We start from the raw sequence: 26,481 nt of genomic DNA on the forward strand, positions 1-26,481 counted from the left end.
TTTCACTTACATAATTTCCCAGTGGTTAGACCATTTATCAAAAAAGGAGACTGTCCCAACTCTAGGCCCTTGTCAATGACCTGTCAATGGCAACAGCCTCGGCTTTTGTTGGTCACTTTGCTCAAATGTGCCTTCTTTTTCCTTCATGTGACCTGCCACAGCCTTGCTACTCTGTAAAACCACCTGCTCTTATTTCCTTATCACATCTACAGGATTCACTGTTCCTGTTCCTCAGAGAATGTCATCTATCTTTTAAATTCCTGGCTGCATACTTCTGGATCTCACTTCAGTCTCAGCGACGGATTTGCAGTCCAAATACAAACAACTTTCTCAACTCATTCTCCTTCTACTCTCCTGTATATTTGGCCCATCTAACATGTCCAAATATGAATTTCAATACACTTTGAAGACATGCTACAGCTGGTTGTCTGAAGAAGTGTAACTCAGAATTGATAGCCATTTATGATACTAATGTTTCTAATCTTTCCCTCCTCCTTGTTTCCTTCCAGCTGTGCTGTTCTATGTGTGTAATTATGTCATAAAACCTTAAGTGTAAAGGCTGTGAGCCCTCTTGGATGAAATTCCATCCAGAATAAATCTATCTGTCCCCCCATTTTACATATTATCACTGAGTAAAGTAAAAGAACAAGAAATAAAAAATAATATAAACTTATGCTCCATTCCTTGAATGAACGCCTGATATCACACATGGGTGAGACTGAAGGGGCAAGAGTGGCAGGGGTTGGGGAAAAGCAAGAACTATATCTTCCCAACCCCTTGTTATAGCATCCAAAACTTATAACTGATACAGAACTATTTGCAATTCTAACTCATCCTTAGCATTTCAACATGCTGAATCCTGAAAGATAAAAGGAACAAAGGGGAAAACAAGGGATGCAGCACATTGATAATACAGATTAGCTCTTGTCTCCACTACTCATCCTATTTTTCTTTATTGCTTCTGTTTCACAACTTGTTTCCACTTTTTGGAGTCACTTAGTGATTATCATGATGACTTCTAAATCATTTTACTTTAATTAGTCAGGCTTTGATTCCAAATAATTTTCAATGTGGCCCAGTGCCAGTCAGGGTTGAAAATAATTTCTGTCCAGTATCAGTTTCAGAATGCAAAACAGGTCAATCTTTTTACAGCAAACTGGTGAAAGATGAGGGAAGGTTTTGTTAGAGGTTGATTAGAAACAGTTCCACAAGTGACTTTTTCCTCATTGAGCACCAAATGAAAACAGTTAATGGTTTATTTCCTTTGTGGCATGTGGTGCCATTGTAAGATAGTTGTTGCTATATTAATTGCATCAGCTTCTTAGATTTATGCCTTGATGTATATTCAATCTCTTTCCTCAGCGCTTTTTTCCCTTCCTTTTTTTCAGTGAATTTTTTTTCTTATGCTGTTTTTCCACCAGAGTTGCTTTTAGACTTAGACCAAAGGGCCTTTTATTTTTTCTTTGCTTACAATTTTTATCGTGCAAATTTGAAGTTTGACAATAGTGGAGCAAGATAAGAGGCTTTCCCTAGAGCCTCTGCAAATCCTTTTCACAATGCTTTGGAATTCAGACAAAATTGCTAAGCCCTTCAGATTGGTATCTATTTAGCCAATGAGAATTTGTATTATGATCTTTGTTATAAAGAACACCATGGGACAGCAAGAAAGTACTTATAGATTATACTGAAAAAGTAAGGAGTAGAATTTTAAGTTGCTTTAAATAACTTAAGGGCAGAACATGAAGCACTTACTCACATTGGTGAAATACGAATCACTTGAAAAGAACCGCGGAATTAAGTCTTAGAATTTGTGTAGGTATTCTTCAACATGACAAAAACATCTAAAGTCCAGACCATAAATTACTTTCAGTTTTGCATCCAGTAAATGATGCATGTAAGGTCCTAAATTTCATCTTGAATATAACACTGAAGAAAACTATTCTTTAAGTGGATAGTCATAGTTTGTGATTTATTTTACCTAACTTAGGACACTTACAGTTTCTTCAGTCAATAGAGATAGATAGACCTTCAGAGGTGACGCATTATTTTTGATTTAAACAACAGCTAACAGAAGTTACCCTACATGCAGAGTATTCATCCAATTCATGATGTATGGTATTCATCCAATGAATAATTAACATAGTTTTCTTTTTTAAAAAAATCCCTTATTTCTAGCCTGCACATGGTTAGCTACCACATGCAGCTGTTGGATATCAATATGTATTTTGCAAAGAATGAAGAAACATCTATTATCAGAAGTTTATTTCCAATACATAATAAAACCACCCTTTTGAACTAATCTTGGACAAACTGAATAGCTTTAATTTCTAAAGCCCTCTCTTTTTCTTCAAGATTTCTGTGGAACTTGTAGGGTTTTTTTTCTGTTTCTAAAACATTTTCATGTTTTAATAAGAATTTGAATAATACCCCAGAAATGACAGTTAAGATACTCTTGATGAACTTTGGCAGTTTATTAATGACTTTTTGGATTGCCCTAAGGATAGTGAATTTATATCAAATTACTCAAGGTTATGGGAGTTATTACTGTTACAGAGATTCCAAAAATATAGGGCAGGAAACCTATTTGGCCATATAGGTATGAATGCCACCAGAGAAAAAAAAAAAAAAAAACCAAAACAAAACCAGAATAATTTTAAATTTAATATTTTGTCTTTAGAAATTTGAAATGTAAAGTGTTAAAACCACAATCTAATAGCTGTTTTTCTAAATAAAGTTATTTTTTCAGGATCCACAGAAATAGAACTTCACATCCATGCATAGGAGGATCAACGGATGTCATTGTTTGATAGGACTAGAAGATGATGGAAATAACAAATGAAAAACAAAGTTCTACTAGTATCAAAGAGAAAAAAGAGCACAGGACTGAAATCCTGTTCTCTCCATGAGAGAAATTCAACCAAAAATTATAAAAAGACATATATATAAATACTCACATCCATCTATATAATGAAATCTTACCTATTTATAAGCATGTGCACAAATATATACAAAAATACAAAAATCATACAGAAGTCATACAAATATCTACAGCACAAGATATTGTGAACCATACATATAATAAAAAGCTCTGTTCCAATGCATTGATTTAGACAAATCATTGTAGTAATATTAAAAATTTTACACACATAATTCAAAATTAAATTTGAATTTATTTGATGTCATGGATAAGGAATAAAAAATAATATCTAAATGGACTATGATGCCTGTAGTGCCCATTCCCATCTGCAATCTCTTTAAAAAACACCTTGGTTACAGGAACCCCTAATTTACACAATTTTACAGTGATATAATGCCACAACAGACTAAGAAAAATATTATTTTTGCCCTCCAATATCACCCTGTATATAAGTATCAAAGCTAATGCAATCCTGTTTTAGGTAGTCTTAGTTGCTTGGAAGATTAACAACTGGAAACAAAAGAAAGTCTGGACTCATTTTGTTCAGGGCTGCATAAATCCAAAACAGAGACCACATTTCCTAGGAATTTGTAGAGGTGTTAATTCTACTCTATCTACTGATTCTAAATGCAATTTCATGGCAAGCAGAAAATATTAAATTCTCATAGTTAATTCTATATGAGAGGGGAAAAAAAAAGCCACACAAATTTTTATCCCCTACAATTTGAAAATAAAGATATATGGGAGAGTCCAGGACAAGCACAACAGAGGAAAAGCAGGATCTGCACAAAGAAGGACCTGCAAAAAGAAGAAGACACCACGCCAAATGTCATAAGTTTATGGCATTTTGAGAGTAAGCAAATATTCCTGAAGTACAAAAGAGCAGGAAGAATTAGTAGGGATTACTTGGCTCTGAAACAGAGTATAGTTTCGTAAAGGTGAGAAAAGTTTGGGAAAGGAAAAGGGCACACCAAAACAAATAAGGTTCAACCACATCAGGAGGAGTAAAAGAAGGTTTACGTGCAGCAGAGGAGAAAGATGAGACAACTGAAAGTAGTTAGTAGCAGTAGAAACAGAAAGGCAAGGTAAAGAATGAGAGAGATGGAAGGAAATGAAAGAAGCAATAGAAGGATGTGATTAGGAGAAAAAGTAGCATGATGGATTAGAAGAAATGTATCCCAGAGATCCAATTTGGGATTGCACAAAGCTTTATAGAGGCACAGAGAGATGAGAATAATCAGTGGAGATAAAAAGAAGAGACCAAAAAAGTGAATGAACTGAGTAGGATTAATTCAACAGGTAGAAGCAGTTAGATTGAAAGCAGAAAGCACTTTAGAACTGTTCGTCAAGGGATGAATTGCATTAAAGATCTAGCAACTGTATTTTCATAGGTATAGCCTGGCCCTGAACATCTCCTTGGATGCAAAGCAGCACTCAGGGCAATAGCAAGACTTGAGGCTCCTCACCTCACACCCTCATTGTGTGCCATTCCCTAAGTCTTGTAACTGACAGATTCTACATCTGAGCCTCCTGGTTCCTCAGCACTCCACCTGTGTGGGTCAGCCGCCCTCTCCACAGTGCCAGACCCTGTCTCTCCCAAGGTCCAGGAGCTGACTGGCAGAAGGGAACACACCTGCTCCTATGGTGGCAGCAGCCACCACCTCCTCCCACACACCCTCCACCATCTGCGGCTCCACAGGATCTGAGGAGGAAGGTAGAGGAGGAAGAATCACAGAGGGGTGGGACTCAACTCCTCCCTACTAAATGCAAAGAGCCGACGAGTCTGAAGGCTGTGGGTACACACTGCCATTCATCAACCACATTGTTATACAAGCCACAGCACTGCCCAGTGACATTTTAAATGAATCAGCTACAGGCTATGCACGTAGGATGATGGATTATGGAGCAGGAGCAGGTAAAACACCTTGAAAGAAGAGCACAGAGAAATAGACCAGGGCTCTGAGGAGCATCCCAAGATGCAGGAGGACAGAGCTGCCGGCACTTACCTGCTCTTTGCCTTACCTGTGCAGAAACATCTCTTCTTGATACACAAGCTGCTGGGACAGGTGTGTCAAGGGAGGCAAGGAGGAAATCAGAACTGCCCAAATCAGGAAAACCAGTCAGAGAAGACCCACCAAAAAAAACCAAAAAAAAACAAGCAGTAAATTAACTCTGTCTGATGATGGTTTCACAACCTATTGGTGCACACTGCTGCTGCCCTTACAGAGACTCTTTGAACTTCCCTGAGGGAATAAATACCAACCTGAAAGGATTAAAAGCAGCCCTCGCCTGCTATACATCCCCTAGAAGGTATTCTGGTTGCATATCCCTGGTGCAAAGCAGACACAAATTTGCTTTGAAATCTGTCCGTGACATGTACCTTCAAGTGCCGTGCCCACAGCACTCAGTGTGAGCAGCACCTCCTGTGACAGGAGGGCTGACTGCCCTGCCCAGGACCTTGTTGAGGAGAGGGATAATGGGGTGCCTCGGCAGGAGAGTGTAAGATCTCCTTAAAGCAGGGATATTCTTTTTGTCATTGATGAGGACATAAGTGGGAGAACATGGCTGCGGCTGACAATGACAATTGTCATGGGAAGTTAGAGGAAAACCAAGGTCTTTTACTAAGTAGAAGAAAAGGTAGCCTTGCCTGTCTTGTCACATTATCCAACTGGCATGAGATCTAACAACTCGGGCTAAAGCTTGAGACCTTGGTAATAGTTTTGCAACTATTTTGACAAAGGGCTGTGCTCGAAGGACTTAAGAACAGAGCCTAGAAATTCAATAATTAAGTCCTTTATATTCCAAAACTTTAGCTCAAGGAAAGAAAATAGTTTGACTTGAGAAAACACCCATCACAAGCTACAATTAACTGGCATCTTACTGCACTGGGAGTGGGATGCTACCAAGCAAGGGCACCAAGGAACACTTTTGTTCCAACAGACTCTGTGTCTTGATATAGCTGTAGTAATTAAGATTAGAGACTGTGAAGAAGAAACAGATCACTAGACAGAAAAACACCAAAGTAGAATTCTAATGTCAATTTGAAGTTAGTTGAAAAAGGCTTAGGGCAAGGTATGGTATTGTTGCCTTTTTTTTTTTTTAATTCTCTCTGTGTGATAAATGAGGTGACAAAATAAAGCTAATTTATCTGTCAGAAAAGGCTTCTGTATAATGAGAAGAATTGGTGTATGTGTTTACTAGATTGCCCATTTTGATTTCTCAAAAGAATATATAAATGTTTTGTTTCTATGATCATCCTTTCAAAAGCTATGTATTGTGTCACTCTTCCTTCCCAACAAATTATTAATAAAGGGATATAAAATTAATTGCTTAGCATTTAGTTCCAAATTTCATTAATTTGTTGTCAGTATTTTCTTTAGGTAAGTGGCATCTGAGCTAGACTGTCCTTTCAGGCTCTATTATAGAACATTGCATTCAAATTAACCATGATATTTCTGTTCTTCTGCGTGCCTCCATACTTTCAAAAAAACAACTGCTAATTTTATAGATGCATGAGTGTCTATAATATTTTATACAAATATATACATGTCCAGCTTAGTGTCAGGTGCATGCTAAAGGTGTCTGCCCTCTCCAGCTGCCTTAGTCCAGCTGCCTTCTCCTTCCTGCCCAGGCTGACACTCCTGTGTTTGCAGGTTCAACCATTTAGAAGAGCTTACCACATATCCCAGAGGCTCACAGACACAGGCACAGCCTTACACACACCCAGCAGTTGTGGGATGCTACAGGTGCTCATCAACACCCCCATGTCTGACTACAGCAGCGAGCACAACATTTCACTCACGCTCCCAAGGCTCTCAGCAGGAGCTGGCAATTGCAGTTCCTGCAGCATGCATATACATGGCATAAAGGGTGAGATTCCCCCAGGGAGAGAGTCAGGAAATCATCCAGAAAAGAGGACAGCTGGCTTCATCAGGTGCAGGGGGTCAGCTGGGCAGTACTGACTGGGCCCATTTTACACATGACTGGCCCCTTTTACACTGCTTTCTGTTAATCCATACTTGTTCCTTCTGGCTCCTCCCTCCTCTGCACAGAGCCCAGCACTGGGTACAGTCCCACCAAGCCATTCCAACACCCAAGCCACTCAGTCACTTGCTCCTTCATCAGTTGTGAACTCACTTTGTCTGGAGCCCATCCGTTACCTTCACTGACCAGGTTCATTTCTGACTATTGTCTTTTTTAATGCTCGTTGGTTAGGTTTTATTTCTATGTCTGTTTTCCTCCCTTTCCCTATCCTCCACAAAAAAAAAAAAAAAAGACAAATCATCCTTACACATCAGATATCCATACTGATTAGTGTGAATATCCATGTTTATTCCTATTTCAACCTGTCTTACCATGCCTCAGTCAGGTCTGTATCTGTTTGGTTAGGTTTTTTATGGTTCCCTTGCCCAGATATTCTTTAAAAAATAGAATATTCCTTCCAGATACTATTAGACTTAAAATTTACAAAGTCCAGGTGGATTCAAACTCAGAAGTTTGGGTTTTTTTCCTATAGCTTGAAAGCTCAAATGGAAGAAAAAAGAAACACTCAGATAGATGTGTACTCTGACTACCTGCACAGAAGAAATCACTGTATTGAGAAATGTTCAGACACTGAAGAAGCTGAATAGTCTCTTTGCATTTCTTTTGTATTGCTTCCACTCCACCACCTTGGCATATCAAGCTTGCTCTTTGCATAGTGAAATTTTCTGAAACGCAGTCTAAAAAAGCCAATCAACTCCTCCTCTTTAGATTAAAAAAAATAAAAAGGGAAAATTCATCCCAGTCTGCTTTATGCATCAACCTATTCATAGAGTTCTAGTTAAGGGATTTTTGAAAGTTTACAAATCTCATTATCAGCAATGATTAAACATGGATGGTTAACCCTGGAGATGAATTTGGGAAGAATGTTAAAGCAGTGATATTTGCCTCTAGATAATCAAGCCTGGGAAACACGGTTTAATTTGTATCCATTCTAAGCAGCTTCAAATGTAGGGCTTCCCTGCATGTAGTTCTTTCCACCAATGTTTCATTTGCAACTAATTTTTATCTTTGCAAATTACTTCTAAGGATTCAGCCATGTTTTCCTTGTGCACCTCAATTAAGTCAGTTCCTTTTAAGTATGTGGGTGCAAAGGGGGTATATTTTTCATCACATTAGTTTTGATGCACTACAATTCATCAGAATATACTCAAAACATTTTCTATTTCTAAACAAAGAATAATATGCAAAGAGTAACAAATGCAGTTTTCATTGGTCACATAGCTTCCTCCTTCACAAAAGCCTGACTTGTATATGATTTTAAAAAATGGTTGAAGCAATGTGGTCTTTCATCGTGTTCATTGAGCAAAGTTACTGTTATGACATTGTAAAAGACTAAACACACAACACAAGTAATTATGTGCATGCCAGTTTGTGGATGAAATAGTGGAACAGCTGTTTCATGACTCAGGTCATAACTAATAGAAGACATAATTAACACAAGCTAACAGGTTTTTAGAAAATGGGTGCTGTTAAACTAGTGTCTGACTATTAAATTGGAACTCTATTTAGTAAAGAGAAGACAACTACTACAATGTGCTCAAAACCCTGTCCATCCCGTTCCCTTCTTCCCTATCAAAAATAGCAAAAGAAATGCTTAGTGAACACCTAAGAAAATTTGGTGGTTCATATTTAATTTTAATACAGAGCAGCCTTCATTTCTACTACAAAATAGGTTAAACCACTGATCTTTGATCAGCCTCAATAAGATGCACTCATATAGACTGGAGTCAAGATCATGATTTTTTGTTCATGCTTTTCCCTTTAAGCCTAGTTTAGTTTCCCTTTTCATTGAGAAAACTTTTTAAAAAATATTAAAAGCAGGGGAGCATTAAATTGTCCATAGGCATGACTACATGAAATTGGAACATATTTGGAAATGTTGTACTTTAATCCCATTAAAATAAAGGGAAAAATAAACTTTTAAAGCACAGAAGTGCTTTACTATTTCAGAAATATCACCAAGGTGACTTCTGACATATTTGGGGCGTACCAATTCTAGATGTGCATACAAGTAGGATTTGTTTTGATTCCCACCATTTTATGTCAATATAAACAGTCACAAAGTTCAGAAGCTATTGTGAACCATGAAAGATTTCTACTGAAGAAGTGAAACCTTCTATAGAGAAAAGGAAGGAAATTGAGGCAGCTCTATTGCACCTCATGTGAAACACTGCAGGTTTCCCCAAATCACATTGTTCTCATTTTAGATTTGTTTTTTGGTTTTCCCCATCATGCATGGAAATCAGAAAGGACTAGAAAAAATGTCCTTCAAGACTTCCATAAGACACTTCAACCAGGCTTTGTTGTAACTGTGTCCCCAAACAGCTATTGTATCCTCTGTTTTACATAGGTCCAAGAAAACCATACCATGTCTAACCAATACACTGGACTCAGAAATATGCTTACTGCTCAGAGACAGATTGTCAAGCTGTGTCACACCATCCATCTTGGCCAGGTATAAAGTCAAATTCACAAATTGCACGCAAAGCAAAATAAAATTTAAAAATCTGAGTATGGTTAATTATGTGGTCAAAAGATCACTTTGTGCTCTCTATGAATTTCAAAATATCCTCCTTGATTTTCAAGGGCTTCAGACGCATTCTGAGCTCTAGTGTAATAATTTGACCACCATATTAAAAAAATATTTTTCTCTCATAAATAAAAACAAAGCAAAAAAAATCTAGAAAACTATTTATATTCTAAACAAGAAAAATACTTTTGTCAAAGGATGTGCAGCTAATTACTACAGCTAAGAGAACACAGAAAACCTGACTAACAGCTATTTGTTTTGGATTGAAATTCTATCAATCTTCTGTGCAGCATAAATTTCCATGAAGTTGCTGGCATCTCATTTTGAATCAATGTCTATGCTGAAGCTTCAGTCTCCAGAGCAAGGTTGGAATGCAGAAGTGTTTAGAATAGGAAGCCACTCACCAAAAAGTGAATAGTTCAAGTGAAAAATTTGCTAACTTCTTTTATAAGCATTTTACTCATGCTAAACACAAATGTCATAGGAAAATCAGAATCTGATTGTATTTCATTAGTGAGGAACAAATTTAAAAACTCGGTAAGATTGTTCAAGTCACACATGTACAAAAATCTGTACAGTTACAATCACAGCTGCAGAAACTGAACATCCCATTCTCACTATTGTTTTTGTTCTTGCTTTTTTTTCCCTTGTAAATGTTCTCTACATAGCAATGTCATACTCATACTGAAGTGTCATCCTTCTTATCTTGCAGTGACTCAAGAAATTCATACCTAAGATGACTTCTAGGCATCATTTACTCAAGATGTGAAAGCTGTTTTTTACTCTGAAGGCACATCACCAACAGGATAAAGATTCTGGACATGGTGTTGACTGAATAAAACAGTTGCACAAACAAAAATAATTGAACTCACTTTCTCACAGTTGTCTTGACTCTACAGTACTATCAAAAACTACTTGCTTAAAAAATACCTTTTGTTTTTCTGTAGTAAAAAGAACAAAGTAGAGCATCTAAGTAAAAACTGAGCATTTATTGCAATAAAAATTTCTATTTTCTTTAATCTTCACATGAGATACTGTGATCTGAGACTGATGCTGAAAAGGTTTGCAACAAGTAATGCTTGCTTCACCTTCTACATCAACATTCTCCAGATGAATGGGCCAGACATCATCTCTGAACTCAGGTTACAAATATGTTAAAGATGTCAGAAAAGCTTCCTTGTTCCTCAATTCTCCCTGTGTATGCACTGACTTAATAAAAATATAGATATGTACACACAACATCCTTTGGGTTCCTTATTCCTTTTCACTGAAGGCATACAAAATAAGAGGTCTGCAAGATCAGAAGTCCAGAACACCAAGAGCTACTGCATGAGGCATCAAAACCTCAGTGCTGTTTGGAAAACTGCAAGTCCTTGGAATGAGCTTCATATCCAGGCCAAAATTTTCACTTGTGTATGTTGAAAAGTCAACACTCACCTTCCTATCTCAGTGACTCTGAGACAGTCAAAATGCTGATAAAAGCCTATGGATATGGATTCTTACCAGTACTCACCAGTTTTCATATACCACTGTCAACAATTCATTTAAAACCATTATGTGATTTAGAATGAGATCTAGGTTTGAGTTCCACTTGGTACCTCTGTACCCACCCAGTGGCTTCAGACCATTGCTTGAAAAACAGATGTTTTGGTGGTTTATGAGGTTTCCTTGGGGGTTGTGGGTTGTTTGGGCTTTTTTGTTTTGGTGGAGCTTTTTCAACTCAACCTTCTATTTCATATTAGCTGAAGAAATATTTTCCTTGGCATGGCCCTTACAAGACAATAATTAAAATATTATGGATCTGAACGTCCTGGATCTGAACACTATTAACCACAACACTCTGGGGTTTGTATTGCTCATTATCATATGCTCATCCATAGATGTGTCAGCCTCTGTCCTTACAAATTGCTTTAAGGTCATGGTTACAAAATGCAAGTAAGAGCAAGGGAGAAAGAAGGTGGAAAACATGCTTGTACCTAATACTGGGAAGAGTCAATTTTGCTTGGAGCATCAGATCAGATAGCTTAGAAAGCACTAATTTAATGGTCTGCATCCAATGTGCTCTGTTCCTTATGATCCAGGCAAGTTTGTTCTCTGGTATACCCTAGAGGGTTTTCACACCATGTGAAGAAAGAAATAAATTTTATAGGCAATACATCCTTCCCATAAAATACCTGAACTACCTCATTTTTATCTGAGCAATGATGCAAGACAAAAGGAGCTGGCCACTTACAGCACATATGGTATCACTTCTGAGGAAATCTCTTTTTCAGGTGCCATCATTATCCCTAAGTTTCTACATTTAAGAAGCACCTGGCCATTCTGTGTAAATGTTGATGATAGGCTCAGCTATGGCAGTTACAAGTATACAGCAATGAAAGTGAAGTCTTCGGGTGGCCCAAATGAATCTGATGAATATTTAGTCTGGAAGAGGAAATCAAAAGCTAAAAATAGTGATATTTAAGAATCAGAAATTCCAGGAAATATAGAAGCATTGCTCAAATCACTCTAGAGGCAAAAATTGTACAAAAGCATTGAAAAAGCTCTCTCATTTTGAAGGATCTCAATAGTTGACTAGGATGCCAGTGTAGGAGAAATACATAAACCTCAGAATATACCTTTTGCAAAGATCTTGCATTCAGAGAGATAGCCAGAAATGAGAAAACAAAAATGAGATATTGGGGAATAAAAAACGGTATTTCTGACACTTCTCTCACCTTAGATCTGTCTAGACATGATAGCAAAACAAATTTTAATGACATGATGGAAAAAAAAAAGAGAAATGACCAAATATGGGAAATGGTTATGGGAAGCACATCCTAATCATAAAGATAGTAGAAGAAATCTGGCAATTGAGGAAAAATCTGTTTGAGGCTGGTTTTGTGTACCAATCGATAGCAGGTGTCAACTACTCCTTACTGAATGTGAAGATCATTTGTGGGGTGGGGAAGGATCGTGGAAGGGTTTTAAAGGTGAAGCCAAGCAGCTTGTGTTTGAAGTGTCAGAAAAGCAGTAGCTAGTGAAGGAAGGTGTGGAGAGAGGTGAAATGGTTGAAATGACAGGCCAGGAAAATGATCCCTTCAGAAGCTGAGCAAGATTGCATTTGTCAAAGGGGGAAGGAAAAAAGGGTGTTTCAGAAGTTGAGATGTGAGATATTTCAGCTGTGGAGATAGATAGCGAAGCCACTTCTTAGATATGGTCTGTAAAAAGAATCTGTGAAAACTAGACATTACATGAAAGGGAGGATTTAGAAAGTGGATTCAGTCAAACGGGATAATCATCGTTCTAGATGTCACCATTTCCTAAGGAAAAATTCTTCCAAAATAAAAATGGCTGATTTTTCAATAACTGGTGGCTGTTCATCACTATAAAGTCCCTTTGGAATATACTTATCTTTGCTGGGTTTCTATATTCTGGTTTCCTGCATTTCGATTTCCTCTATCACTATTTTTCCTTCCTTTGTCATCACTTTTAAAGCATAGTCAGATTCAAAGTATGAGTGATTTGCAGTGCTGGTGCATGACAAAATGCAGTTTTATGATGAAAAACTTAAGCACTTTCTAGCAAACACATAATTTAGGACTGAGTGCTGATGCCATAGCTTTGCAGCCAGGAGTTCAGTCACTGGCATCTCAGGTCAATAGCTACAGGAAGTTCTAGATGCTTCCTGTGTGCAGTAGCATTTGATGTTTAATACTTCAGGAGACATCAGAATCTTTAATAGTAGGCACTAAATTAATTGTGTGGTGGTGTCCAGAAGGGTAAGGTAGATAGATTTTTAGCCCAGAGACATCTGCTCTGAAAATCACTGGGAACCAGCGCTGCTGCTTATAATGAGCAGGAAGTTATTTGGATAACACAGCTACTAATTTCACTCAGATACTCAGAATGATCATAAGATCACAACAACATCTATCAGCTTTTAATGCAGTTACTGGAATCTTGGGCACATGTTAATGAGTAAAACACAAAGTAAACCCAAATAATTACATGAATTTTCCATAAGGTTTAGAAGGGTTTTAGTGACATCTTCAAGAGATCAAGGTCTCCCTGACACTGGATTTATGTCTCTCTACCATGAACTGTGATCTTAGACCAGAACAACACAGCAGTCCTGTTCAGATTGGATTCCTGTCCAGAACTTGCCATACACCTTTCCATACGATATACTTCTGCAGCAATTTATAACATTTTTCATTAGCATTTAGATATAGCTGTGGGTTTAATTTCTGCATTTTCAAATGAAACAAACTACATTAATGCTTCATGTTTCTCCTCTTCTACAGCCCTTTATGTGCAGGCCATTGACAAAACGTGGCAGAGAAAGAAAGGAGATTATTAAGGGGAAATGTTCAGGACTAGTTTCTTTTTCAAATGGCATGACTACCCAGGGAACTGTTGTTTAAAAAAGGATTTATTTTTCACCAGAATTTCTAATAATATTGTTAACCAGCTTTGTGTAGTATTTAATTCTGGGTTACATAGTTTACAAACAGTGGGCAAACTGAAATTTTTAGGTCAAACTGTCTGGTGATTACATACTATATAGAGAGATTGATGCATAGCTGTCACTAGCAGCCCTGTTTTATGAATTATATCCTTCTGGAAAAAGCTCCAATTTTTCATATTGATTGAATGAATGCTACTGAGGATATCAAACTTCAAATACTACTGAGATATACTACTTCAAATCTCAGCACAAAACTCTGAATTCAGATATGCTTTTGGGCAGAGGCCTTGTTCCACTTTAGTATTTCTAGCTGGAAATTTTAAGTATTGTTGTACTTCCTGGAGTGTCCTCATACCTTGTAATATTATATGAACAAAGTGGGTCTCAAATCTTGTTGGGTGTCTGGAAGGAAGGCAAATAGACTAAGCCAATAGTCTAGGCATATTTATTTAGTGAAAAAGTGCCCTGAAAAAATGTTTGATTCTGTTCTGGGACATCTGTATAAAACGGTTGTGTTTTTACAGAGCAGTTCATCTCTGCACTGATTAGCCGAAACCTCAAGTCTGAGAAAGAGCATTGCCGCTTTATTCAAATGAAATTAAAAGTATTGATTCATATAAATTTCTGAATTCTCCATCTAAATATCAGTGACAGCTAGAGGAACAAATAAAGTCAAGGCTTTATTTTCTAGACCATTCCAAATTAAGGAAATAATTTACCTAAAAGTAATTTTTATTGTGTAATGGCAAGAAGGAGGAAATTCTTACTCTGTTTTTAGAAAGAGGCAGGGAAAAAATAAAAGCATTTCTCCAGCCTGAATAGAAGAATTTAACCCAAATACTTTGAATCTTAATCCATTCTTTGATCATTGACTAAATTCCTCATTACAAGTGATCGTGTCTGCATTTGTCTTGGGATTCCCTGTTCCTGCATTCCACAGAAAGATTTTTATTCCGTTGTATATTTTTATTTTATTAGCACATAAATACACAACACTATTCTAAGTTGTATTTGAGAATACAAGATTTTTTTTATCATCTTCCACGGCAGTTGTGTTCTAGAAAATGCCCCCAGTTGCCAACATTGAAAAAAGATGAAAGTCAGTCATTCCAGTTTATGCAGTCCAATATAAAGGGACTGGATATGCTCTCTATTGAATGAAATAGCGCTGGAGCAGAGAGAAGGCACTATTTTCCTATGTGACATGACATAATTCAAGTGATATGCTCCTAGAATACATCCTTTAGTTATTTTCTTGGGTGTTTTGGGCAGAAGGAGCAGATTGGTTTGGGGTTTGGTTTGTGAGGGTTTGGGGTTTTTTCTGAGTTTTTAAAATCATTCATGTCAGCATGGTTTCTATACTTTTGAAAAGGATAGTGGAGCTGGGGTGAGAAATTATATGTATTTCCTTCTTATATTTAAAGTGCTTTGACTTTATCTTCAGTCCTTTTTTGATCTTTTGACATGCATCTCTCCAGACTTGCCTGATATCTATTCTAAGCGGTGAAATGATTGATCACAAAGTATTTCAAATACACAGTGTTTGGAGAATGTAATATCTAATACTCTCTTAATAAAACCAATACATACAACACAGGTTTTATCTGACACTAATGCATTTTTAAATCCTTGGACTCATCAATATGATTGTGGCTAAAATGCTACTAAAATCTATTTGGCACTCCCTCCTCGTGTAGCTGGCAGGAGTAGGCTGTACACAGACCCCTTGGCCTTCATTTTCCTCTGCCTATTTTTGCAGATGAGTCAACCTTTGATGCTGACTGAGAGTAGAGCTGGCAATTGCTGGGCCCAGATGCCACACTCAGGGCTCCAAGTCCTGAACAGAAGGATTTGTAGCTGGCTGCTGCCATGTGCTAGTTTAGATTCACTGTCTATAACCTGGAGGGTTTATATATAATTTGCCTGCTGCTGCCTTGGTCATTGGTATCCATGAGACATTCAGTGCTGCCTGGCTATGATTGAGCCTACAGTCCACAGCTTGTGCGTGTCCAGCTTTGTGCTCTACATTTTCCACTCCTGTCACACAGCAAATGTGTGCACTGGGTGGAAGAATAATTCTCATGCCAAACATGCACACAAGCAGTGGACAGAAACTTTCTCAGGAAACAGAAAATTCTGTTAAGTCTTTCCATAAAGTCACACATTTTAGATGTTTGAATGCAAGTCATTTCTTCCAAAACAAATCTTTGTGCCAGTACAGTAATTCAGGTTGAGGATCTATAAGTGTCCTTGAGATAAATATTTTTTTAAGGAGGTTGATATTCAACTTTTTGAACAACTACATAAGAAAAAAATAAAGAAGAAGACACTTTCTTTATAATCAAAAAAGTTATTGATTCTGAAATAGGCAAGCTGGAAAAATAGCCAAAGGTTTCTCTAATGCAATCTTACAAGAACTTCAAAATAGATAATACCTTTTTGAGTTAACTGGGTATCTAATAACTTCTCCGCATGTGGATCAGTCACCACCAGCAGCCACCATATATATAAAAATTACTGCAAAAATAACCCTTGCTTTTATGGAGATTATATAATTCTGCTATCAGGGAGATTAGGGACAAGGAGATCATATATTTTATCATTAGTATGTTCAGTGCAGTCATATATTCAGTACAATAAAAGTCCTATTTTTTTTTGATTTTTTGTTTTCCCCAAGTCTCCTAATCAGGTTCTTTTAGTAGATTTGATTGTGCAAATAATATTCCCAATTATGCTTGTAGTAAGAAGTAGACACTTGAGTAAAAGACGAAGCTGGCCCTAGATTAGTGAAATGGAGCATTCTGTAGGGGAAAGAGGCAGCACAAGAAAAGAGGCATTAGCAAGTGAAAATCTGCAAGAACTCAGTTAAAATTTGGATAAAGCCCTATGGGATGTAGCAGTAAAGGCCAAAGGAATAGAAACTAAAAAAGTTTGCCATTGACACCAAACTGGGAGGAGCTGTCAATGCTCTCAAGGGCAAAGAGATCCTGCAGAGAGACCTGGACAAATCAGAGGGCTGGGGAATCATCACCCATATGAAGTTTAATAAAGACAGGTGCTGGATTCTGCTCCTGGAATGGGGCAACCCTGGCTGTACAGACAGACTGGGGAATGAGAGGCTGAGGAGCAGGGGCATGGAAAGGGACCTGGGGGTCCTGGTCCATGGCAAGCTGAACATTGGTCAGCAGTGCCCGGGCAGCCAGGAGGGCCAACCCTGTCCTGGGGCCATCAGGCACAGCATCACCAGCGGGCAAGGCAGGGGATTGTCCTGCTCTGCTCTGAGCTGGGGCAGCCTCACCTCAAGGGCTGTGTGCAGTTTTGGGTTCCACAACATGTGATAACCATTAAATGGTTTGAGAGTGTCCAAAGGAGGGCCAGGACGATGGTGAAGGGCCTTGAGGGGAAACTGCACAAGGAGCAGCTGAGGTCACTCGGTATGTTCAGCCTGGAGGAGACTGAGGGGAGACCTCTTCCTCATGAGGGGAAGAAAAAAGGGCAAATACTCATCTCTTCACTCTCTTGACCAGTGCCAGGACTCTGAGTTCAAGTGTTTAGACAATGCTCTTAAGGCACATCAAGTGATTCTTGGTGTGTCCTGTTTAGGGCCAGGAACTGGACTTGATAATCCTGATGGTTCCCTTCCAACTCAGCATATTGTATGATTTTATCATTTTATGATCTCTGTTCCTTGGCAGAAACTGCAAAATCCTGATGTGTCTGGCTCCACAAAGAAATGGTTCAAAAAGCTTGTGCTTTCCCTTGTGTTCATAACATGATGTCTGATACATTTTCCATAGTATACTAGAGGCAACTAAACTACTACTCAGTGATATGAACAGCATAGGACCAAAATTTCTGCACTGAGACAATATTTTCCATGCTGATGCCTAGTATTTTGAATAAAAAGTACATCGAACAAATTTTTCAGTATAAATTTGACAGCAGGTATAATTATTTTTCTGGTTCAAACAAAGAATAGCTATTTAAAAAGAATTTTGACCAGATTCGATCACTTCCCTAAAGAGTAACCCGTAAGAAGGCTCATTTGCATACATTAGATTAGCTGTCTTTGCTTTACATGATGGTGTTAAAGAAATCAGATCCTTTCTTCAGCTTGTCACAAAATCCAAATTGATACTATGCCATGTATTCTGTTATTAGCTATTACTTTATTTGTAGATCAAGACCCTAAAAAACAGATAGGATTTAAACACAGAATTGAATGGTTGCATTAACTTTTTATGGTTTGCAATCAGATAATCTGTATCAGATATAGAGACAGAGAAAGACATGGAAGGAATATGAGGAGTATGATAGGCAGCCTCGAATTTCAGTACTGCAGCTGGTATTTTGTAAGCATCACAGCAAAAGGGAGATTTAAAGGAGGAATTAAAGTAGAATAGCAAAGAAGCTTATCTGATTGATTTTGTCTTTTTCTTTCCTCTTTCACTTCAGTTTCCATGAGGCACAATATCATTAAGATCTGTGAAAAGGAGTTTTCAGAACCATTACACATAATAAATGCATATGGCAAAGCTGAAAAATGAATACTTGTGAACAGTAACAATACATGAGCTGTTAGTGCTTGTCTTGTCTGTGCACATCCAACAGCTGTGCTGCAAAGCAGCACTAATTAATTCAGAATCATTCAATGCATCTTCAACTGCTATAACTAACATGAATGTTAGTCATTCTTCCTGATGATTCTGTTGAAGGCGATGGTGAGGGTTAATTATTGCTGTCTGAAATATATCTGTCCAGAAATAATTTGGTTGTATAATGGTTATGATGTAAATTCAGATTTTTTTTCAGAGGAGTTGTTTGGTGAGTCAACACTGTCTGAAAAATAGAAACTTTCTAACATAAACAAGTACAAGAGCATTTCTCAAATAGTGCCCATTTATTCTCATGTGCCTATTTTTAGGTGTCTCTTTTTCTAATTTTGAAGCTTTGGGTTATTTTTTGTTCCTTTTTTTTCTTTACAATGTCTGTTCTGTCTGCAAGCTACAGAGAAAATAATGAAGAGTCCATTCATTCTTTTTTCTTATGACTCATCATGGCTGATGATATGGATTAGAAGAATGCACTCTGAAATCATGTTTTTCTTGTTATTGTACAACAGGAACGCTATACCTTCAAAATGTAAGAATTCCAGAATTTTGAAGAACTCTGTCAGGCTCAAATATATGACATTGAATATAATACAAAGGGAATGTAACCTCAGTCATTTTCAGAGTTACTTCAAGTAGCTCTAGTCCATGTTTTATTTCCAGAATTTAATTTTAACCTTTAAGGATATGTATGTAGCCTGTATTTAGATACACATATACATATATGCTGGTATGTTTACATAGTTGTGTGTAGGTCTGTGTGCATGCCCAGCTATATATATGTATGTGTGTGTGTATACATACAAGCATGCACACATATGTGTATAGTTTTGCATATCTTCATGTTTACTCCTCTGATTCATGAGGGGATAGATATTCCCTATCAGCTTTGGCCTCCTAATTTCTGGTGTACAACAAACATATTAGAAAACAAATGTTCCTCATGAAAAAGAAACCGAAATGACTCAAAAAGCTGATGGACCTAGCACAGCATCCCCAAACACAACCTACTGCATATAGGGAAACTTCAAACTTGTTGTCACTTAACAGATCTCCTGGTCAGATTCCTACAAGCTAGGAAGAGATACAGATACAAATCCAAGAGTATGTATGACATCAGATCAAATTCTCTCAGACTGAAACAAGTGTCAAACAGTACCTTGATATGCAAAAAGAAGGCCATCAAGTTTTCTTTCTTTTATTATTGAGTGGTCAACTTGTCATTTCTTGGGAGATTTCTGCTGTTTTCTCTTTAAAAACCCCTTCCTTTTTAGAGGCCAGTCTTTGTAATGCACCTAATATAACAAAAAGTCTAGTTTTCTTTTACAGTAAGAGTAAACTGCCTTCAAAGTCAGATTGGGTTAAATCAAGTTTGATGAAGAACAACAGGTGTACTTGCAGGGTTCTTAAGAACTGGCAAATATGAACCCAGAACTAAACCTGTCTCATGAGGAATTCTTGTGGAATGTTTTTGAATTTTGTAGAATCCTGAAGGGCAGGCCTTTACACATCTGAGAAGTTAGCCTCAGTGACTAGCCAATGCTTTCATGAAGATGTTTTAAACATATTCAAGAAGTTCTATACTTACAAAGGAGTTTAACTGAGAAGGGAAAATGTGAAAAATCTCAACAAAATGAACAGTGATGTTGAACAGTGCATGCTGTCATTTTCTATTCCAATATAAAGTTGAACCACAGGATATTTTAGTTCTACTGCAAGAAAAAAATTTTTCAAAAGTCCTGAATGAAAATAACAACAACAAAAAGGCAGAACAAACAAAGAAAGAGTCCCTGAAGAACTCTTGTCTCAAATGAGTTAGGGTTTTTTAAATAAATATTCCAAACTTTAAGGAAAAAGGAGAGGAAATTCAGATGAGGATTGAAGAAGGTAGTTGATTAGATGTAACTAAAGGCAGAGCCACTCTGTGAATGGGAAATACAGGCAGAGGTATACTGAGAAACATCACCTGAGAATGCCAAAAACAGAAAAACTGTGAATTAGAAGAGACAGAGGATAAAGGAGAGCACTACTACAGCCAAATCACAGTTGGACTTGGAACAAACCAACAGGGACAAGCATGGTTCAGGACTATTATTTTGTGCTTAAAACATATCTAAAACATTGTTGCCAGCTGATCCATAACTGCCATCTGAATGTTTTTCAAAGGACTACACAAGTCAAAATAATTGTTTGATTTGCAAGTCACCATTCTTATGCTGCTTGGAGATTGCCTAAAGCTCCAGGTCATGCAACTGGTGCAAGAGAGAGGGGTGAAACAGATGCCAAGTCCTCGCTGCTGACACTCCTGGGAGAAGAATTTTGTTCCATTTCTTGTATTAAAGGTGGCAGAAAGTAACAGAAATCAGTGCTGATTATTTTGTGGGGGTTCTGACTAAGAGCGTGATTGCTCAGTGAAAACAGGGGAATTATCAAGTGGATTAAATTTTGGAATAGATATAAATGTTTACACTTTAATATAGCTAAATATTGCAGCCACCACTTCATACATAATCAGTTGGTTAAATCAAAATCTGTGCCAGGGAGACAATTTACTAATTAATTGTTTAAATCATATAACTACTTCTGGATAATAATTGAGTAGGTTTTTTAAATCCTGTGTAAAGAAAGAAGATGTAATTTAAATCTTTCTATAAGGAAACCATAGAAATCATAGAAAGAGTATCATTGAAAGGAACTTGAAAGTTCCTCTAGTTCCAACCCCCTCACCATGAACACGGACATCACCTACTAGATCATATTGCTCAGAGTCCTGTCAAACCTGGCCTGGAACACTTCCTGTGATGGAGCATTTACAGCATTAAAAAATTATGTTTTTGATGCATAGAAGTTACATTTTTATTTTGAGAATTGAGTGTATGGGTAAATTAACATCAATCATAGCAGAGGTTCCATATTTTTTGTGAAAACATACCAAACCAAAGCAAAACCAGAGAAGTTTATGAAATTAAATATTACTAATTTTTTCCAAATTACAAACACTGTGATGAGTCTCTGTTAAACGTATTTGTTAACCACCATAGAGGAAATCAAGGAAGTGTGTATCCTGGTGTATAATGAAGTTTTACAAGTGTCTTGAAATCAAACTCTAATCATTATCTTTCCTCGGAGTTGTATTTTAGTAGGTAATGTTATTGACATTACTAGGAATTGATGTCTAGCTGGTCAAATAGTCTTAAAAACACATAGCAGATGACTAAAATCTGACTTGGATTATTTATTTTTCTCAGCTTTAGTGTGGCTACCATTAATAATCTTAGCATAATTCCAATGGTATTTAATTTTTTAGCCTTTTAAGACCCCATTTCCTAAAGTCACATAAAATATCAGCTTTAAAATAATAAGAAAATAATTTCTAATTTTTGTATTTGAGAAGAAAGTATTAAAAACTCAAATTTTGAAGATCTGCAGGACAATAGATTTCCAAAATTATTCTTTAAACACTTTGTGACAATAAATATACCTTAAAATCTTTTTGCATGCAATTCACGATTCTAAGAAAATCATGTTAGAATTAGTTCAATCATAAATTACCAGTTGCTGATATTAGCAACTAGCAGGCTGAAAATCAGAATATCTATGACATTAAAATTTTCAGGATCTTAGATAAAGAACCAGATACTTTTGAGACTATATATGAAAGCAAATATCTTCAAAAAGATATTTTTGAAAAGTTTCAAGCAGCAGTTTGAAGCTTTTTTCAGAAGAGAACAAAAGACACTTTGATCTCCAGATGATGCTTCTATCAGTAGTAGCTACAAAAAAAATGATTATACAAATAGCATATTTCATTATTGTGACATTGCAGCAGCAGAATTATTTTACATGTCTGTTATAACTAAAGACAAATTGTAAAAAGAGAATGCAAAATGTAATTTTTGAAACTTTCAAAAGAATTTTTATGGAATTTTAGAATAGTTATTTATTCTCAGGAAGAATTTTCTTCCTTGTTTTCACAGAATTTCTCTGGGAAGACAGCTTTTTCTTCCACTGTACAACTATCTTGTGCAATGTTTGGACTATTTCATCTCATGACCAATTTATAAGCTGTAGGTGACTACCATAGATAACACTTAAAGTTAACTGAGGGTCTCTCTCAAGATCAATATTTAAGAGCCAAGACAGACTTAAGCTCAATATTACCCCTTTTTATAAATGGAAAAATTCCATCCTAAATTGTTCTCCTACTGCTTCAAGAGTTACATGCAATTCTTCTGTTAGTAAAAAGATTTAGGAATATAGCTCTCTGCATGCTGAGATGAAGATTTGCCACTAAAGTCTAATTTGATTTATCAATCAGCCAATTAGTGTATTATTAAAAATTCACTGCAGGGTCAATCTCTTGTTGATTTACATAATTAAGTCATCTGCTTTCTAAGCTAGGGTGCTTGGTAATCAGTAAAGTCTGTAGGCTAAATTCCACCCTCCCCTTTCTACACAACTTTACAGCAAGGAGCTGTCTCATAGACTTTGGCAGAAATACTCCTATAAGTAACATACCTCATGAACGTCATTGTCTATGAAACAAGAGCAGCAGACTAGAATGATTCTAGAAAGGCCTAAATTTCCATAAAGGCATTAAATGAAGGGCAGGAACACAAAGGAGGAAGAGCCTTTCTTTTCTCCAAGTAGATTCAAATTAATATGTGATGCTATGCAATGATGTCAGTTTGCAATATTAAATTCTAGCTACCGTCCATGACAGTTAACATGAAACTTAATTTGAAATTGTTGGCCAGCAATGAGACTTTCAGAAGAGCGACAGTATAAAGGTATGATGGAGAAATTACATAAAATGTGAAACATGCACAGAGAATTTAATACAAGTACTTAAAGACATATAGGACTAACAGAGAAATACTTTTTATTTTGAGACTTTTGGAAGTCCTTTTAAATCTCAATTTTTTTTTTTTTTTTTTTGCTCAGTTCCATGTAAATTGAAACTGCAATGGAAGTTTCCATAAAGTTCAACAAAATTTCAAGTGATCAGAAACTTCATTTCTGATGATCCAGCAAATTCATTGTTATGTGTGTTCCAGTGCTTTCAGTGGAAACAAAGTATGATAAGCACTAAATACTTCAGAAAACTGCTCCCCACAATTACTGTGTCAGGTCTTTGCTGGTGGATCTCACCTGCTAAAGATGAACAAAAAATATTGATATCAAGAAGTAGTGAGTATGCTGAAAAATACCATACAAACAGGCGTAAGTTCATCAGAAACTTATGCAATGCAGTGAAGACTTCTGACTTTTTTATTGACTAAATGCAGACTTTTGCAAACCTTGATGATCAGATGGTTCTCAAATCAAAAGATGTATTCTAAATACTCATTAATTGGGATGATAAATTGAAATCAAGCATGTTTCTTTGGTTTCTGTGCTATTTGTAAATGAGATACTTGAGGAAATAAACTTATAAGAAAAAAAGTCTTTAAAATACTGAGATGTTCAGGAAATAATGGTTAGTTTCTCCAATGAATCATATCAAAGAGCTACCTTTGGTTAATGGCTGGACTTCATGATCTTAGAGGTTCTTTCCAATGCAAGAAATTCTATGATTCCAGAATGCTATATAAAGGATCCTTTTTTGTGCATTTCACACTTCCAACAGACAAGCCATGAGAAATAAAAAACAGCACTTAAAAAGATTTTTAAAAATTGACTATTTGAATCAGTCATAGATATTGCTGAAAAAAAACCCAAACAAAATAACAAAAGCCAAGAGAATTATTTTTTATTACAAGTTACTTCCTAAATAACATCTTAAATAGTGCCCACAAAATTAGTTTCATCCTTCTTTTTTGTTGTGTTTTCTGAGGATTCCACTTAATTAATACTTTGCTATAACTCTCCCTTATGCTGAGAATTCTGTTAGTTCTTTAGTAATGTCCTTTATTTTGAACTTAAAAGGCTAAGGTGACCTTCTGTGGAAAATCAAGGAGGTTCTGCTTATTTGAAAAGGACAGAGAGGAAAAAACCTCAAATTGCAGTATAAATTTAGGAGGTTGTGAATAACAGTAACGAAACCTGTATGGTTGTTCAGGTCTTTCTTTCAAATATATTATTATTTCAATCTTTTTGATTTCAAATCCTTATGAGACAGGGAAAGAAGAAATTTTTATGGAAAAGTCAAGGCATCCCTTAAAGGTGTGCCTAGATGTCTACGTACTTCAACTGGAAAATAATAAATGATTCACACTCATAATAAATACCTTGAAATACAAGACTTTGACCTGTAATTTATTAGAAATGATATTATGATAATTGTCATCCACAGATAGCTCATATACCACCCAGGCATGCCAATATTTTTACCCTACAAATTCTAAATGGGATGAATTTTAATATGTAACATACGGAAAAAAAAAGATTCAAAAAATCATAAGAAACTGATAATTCTTTCTGCTGTTGCTGACAAGAATGGGACTATGATCATTTTACTCAAAAACATTAAAAAATAAAATTGTCAGCAGCTATAAGCTAAAGATATCCATTTTAAAGTGACATATGAAACTGAAAAAAGAAAACTTGAAGAGTAAAAAAGGAATGAAAGTTGTGAACACTAACCTTTGTGTTATGAATATTAACAACTGATACATAAGCACACATAGAAACAGATGCAAGGCTTTGACATTAGTGCTTCTTTTTCTTCTATGTTCACAGAAAAGGTGTTGCTTTCCTTCTCAATAGTTAAGAGATTCATCCAAAGGATAATGTTCAAGACTGCACACATCAACATGTTGATTATTTTTCCTGTGCAGAAATACATTATGTAGTTTATAGCATCATCCATGCAATGTATGAATACAGGCACATTCTCATTTGGAACAGTGGAGGTTAACTTATTTAAAAGTAATTGTCCTTACCTGTTAGTCTGCAGGAGCTCAAAATGATTTAACTGAACACTGCCAGTGACAGAATTATGCACCTATTGCTGTTTCTGTAATTTGATGCACAAAGCATTTTCCAGAGAATCCAGAAGGAATAATTGCCACAAGAAATTTGTGGCCAAAGACCAAAAAATATGCAGAAAGTGAATATGAAAGTCATCTACCACATGTAAATTTACTGTGAGCAGCACAGCTGAGATATAATGTTTCAGCCAAATAAAGTACCAAACAAGTACCCTGTCCTCAGTAATGGGCAGACTTGAAAGCTTAGGCAAAAGCATAAAACAGGGCAAACTACAAGGCAAGTATACAGCATGTCTCAGTGATCTATAATGTCAGTAATTCTGCAAGACAGAGAAAGCATCATGCTCAAGTAGCACTAAAAATATCATCTGACGGATGAGGCACAAGAGAGACAATAGTGCAAGTGAGTCCTGGATTTGGCTTAGCATTCAGAACTTTTTTGGCTGAAGTCTTTTGAAAGTGTCCTCTGATTGTAAATGCTCACCTCAAAGGCTGCCAAGAACAGAAGCACTCCACATTAGCCAACAATAAAGTCCATCTTCTTGCACTTTTCTCATCTGAGGAAAGGAGAATAAGAGTCTTAATTTCTGTGGCTTTTTTTACTGGGAAGTAGAAAGACTTTATTAAATTTTGTGAAAATATGACCTTTAAATACATCTAAAGAGTTATCAATATAATAAATGGCTACAGTTCATTACCATTTGAGTTAATTAAGTTAATTTACTTCAAATCCCAGTGCCCTCTCTAACTCATTCTCTGCTAAGTTGATCCTGTAGCAATAGGACAAGGAGTTGTGGTTTTAAACTAAAAGGTAGTAGATTCAGACTAGATGTGTTGAAGAAATTTTTACAGTGGGGACATGTGACTGTGTTCACATGGTTCTCAGGGTGAGGGAAGAGATGACAAAGTTGACTCCATGTTCAGAAGGCTTGGTTTATTATTTTATGATATATATTGTATTAAAAACTATAGTAAAAGAATAGAAGGATTTCATCAGA

This window comes from Fringilla coelebs (assembly GCF_963513975.1).
Source record: "Fringilla coelebs genome assembly, chromosome: 2".
Taxonomy (NCBI): Eukaryota; Metazoa; Chordata; class Aves; order Passeriformes; family Fringillidae; genus Fringilla; species Fringilla coelebs.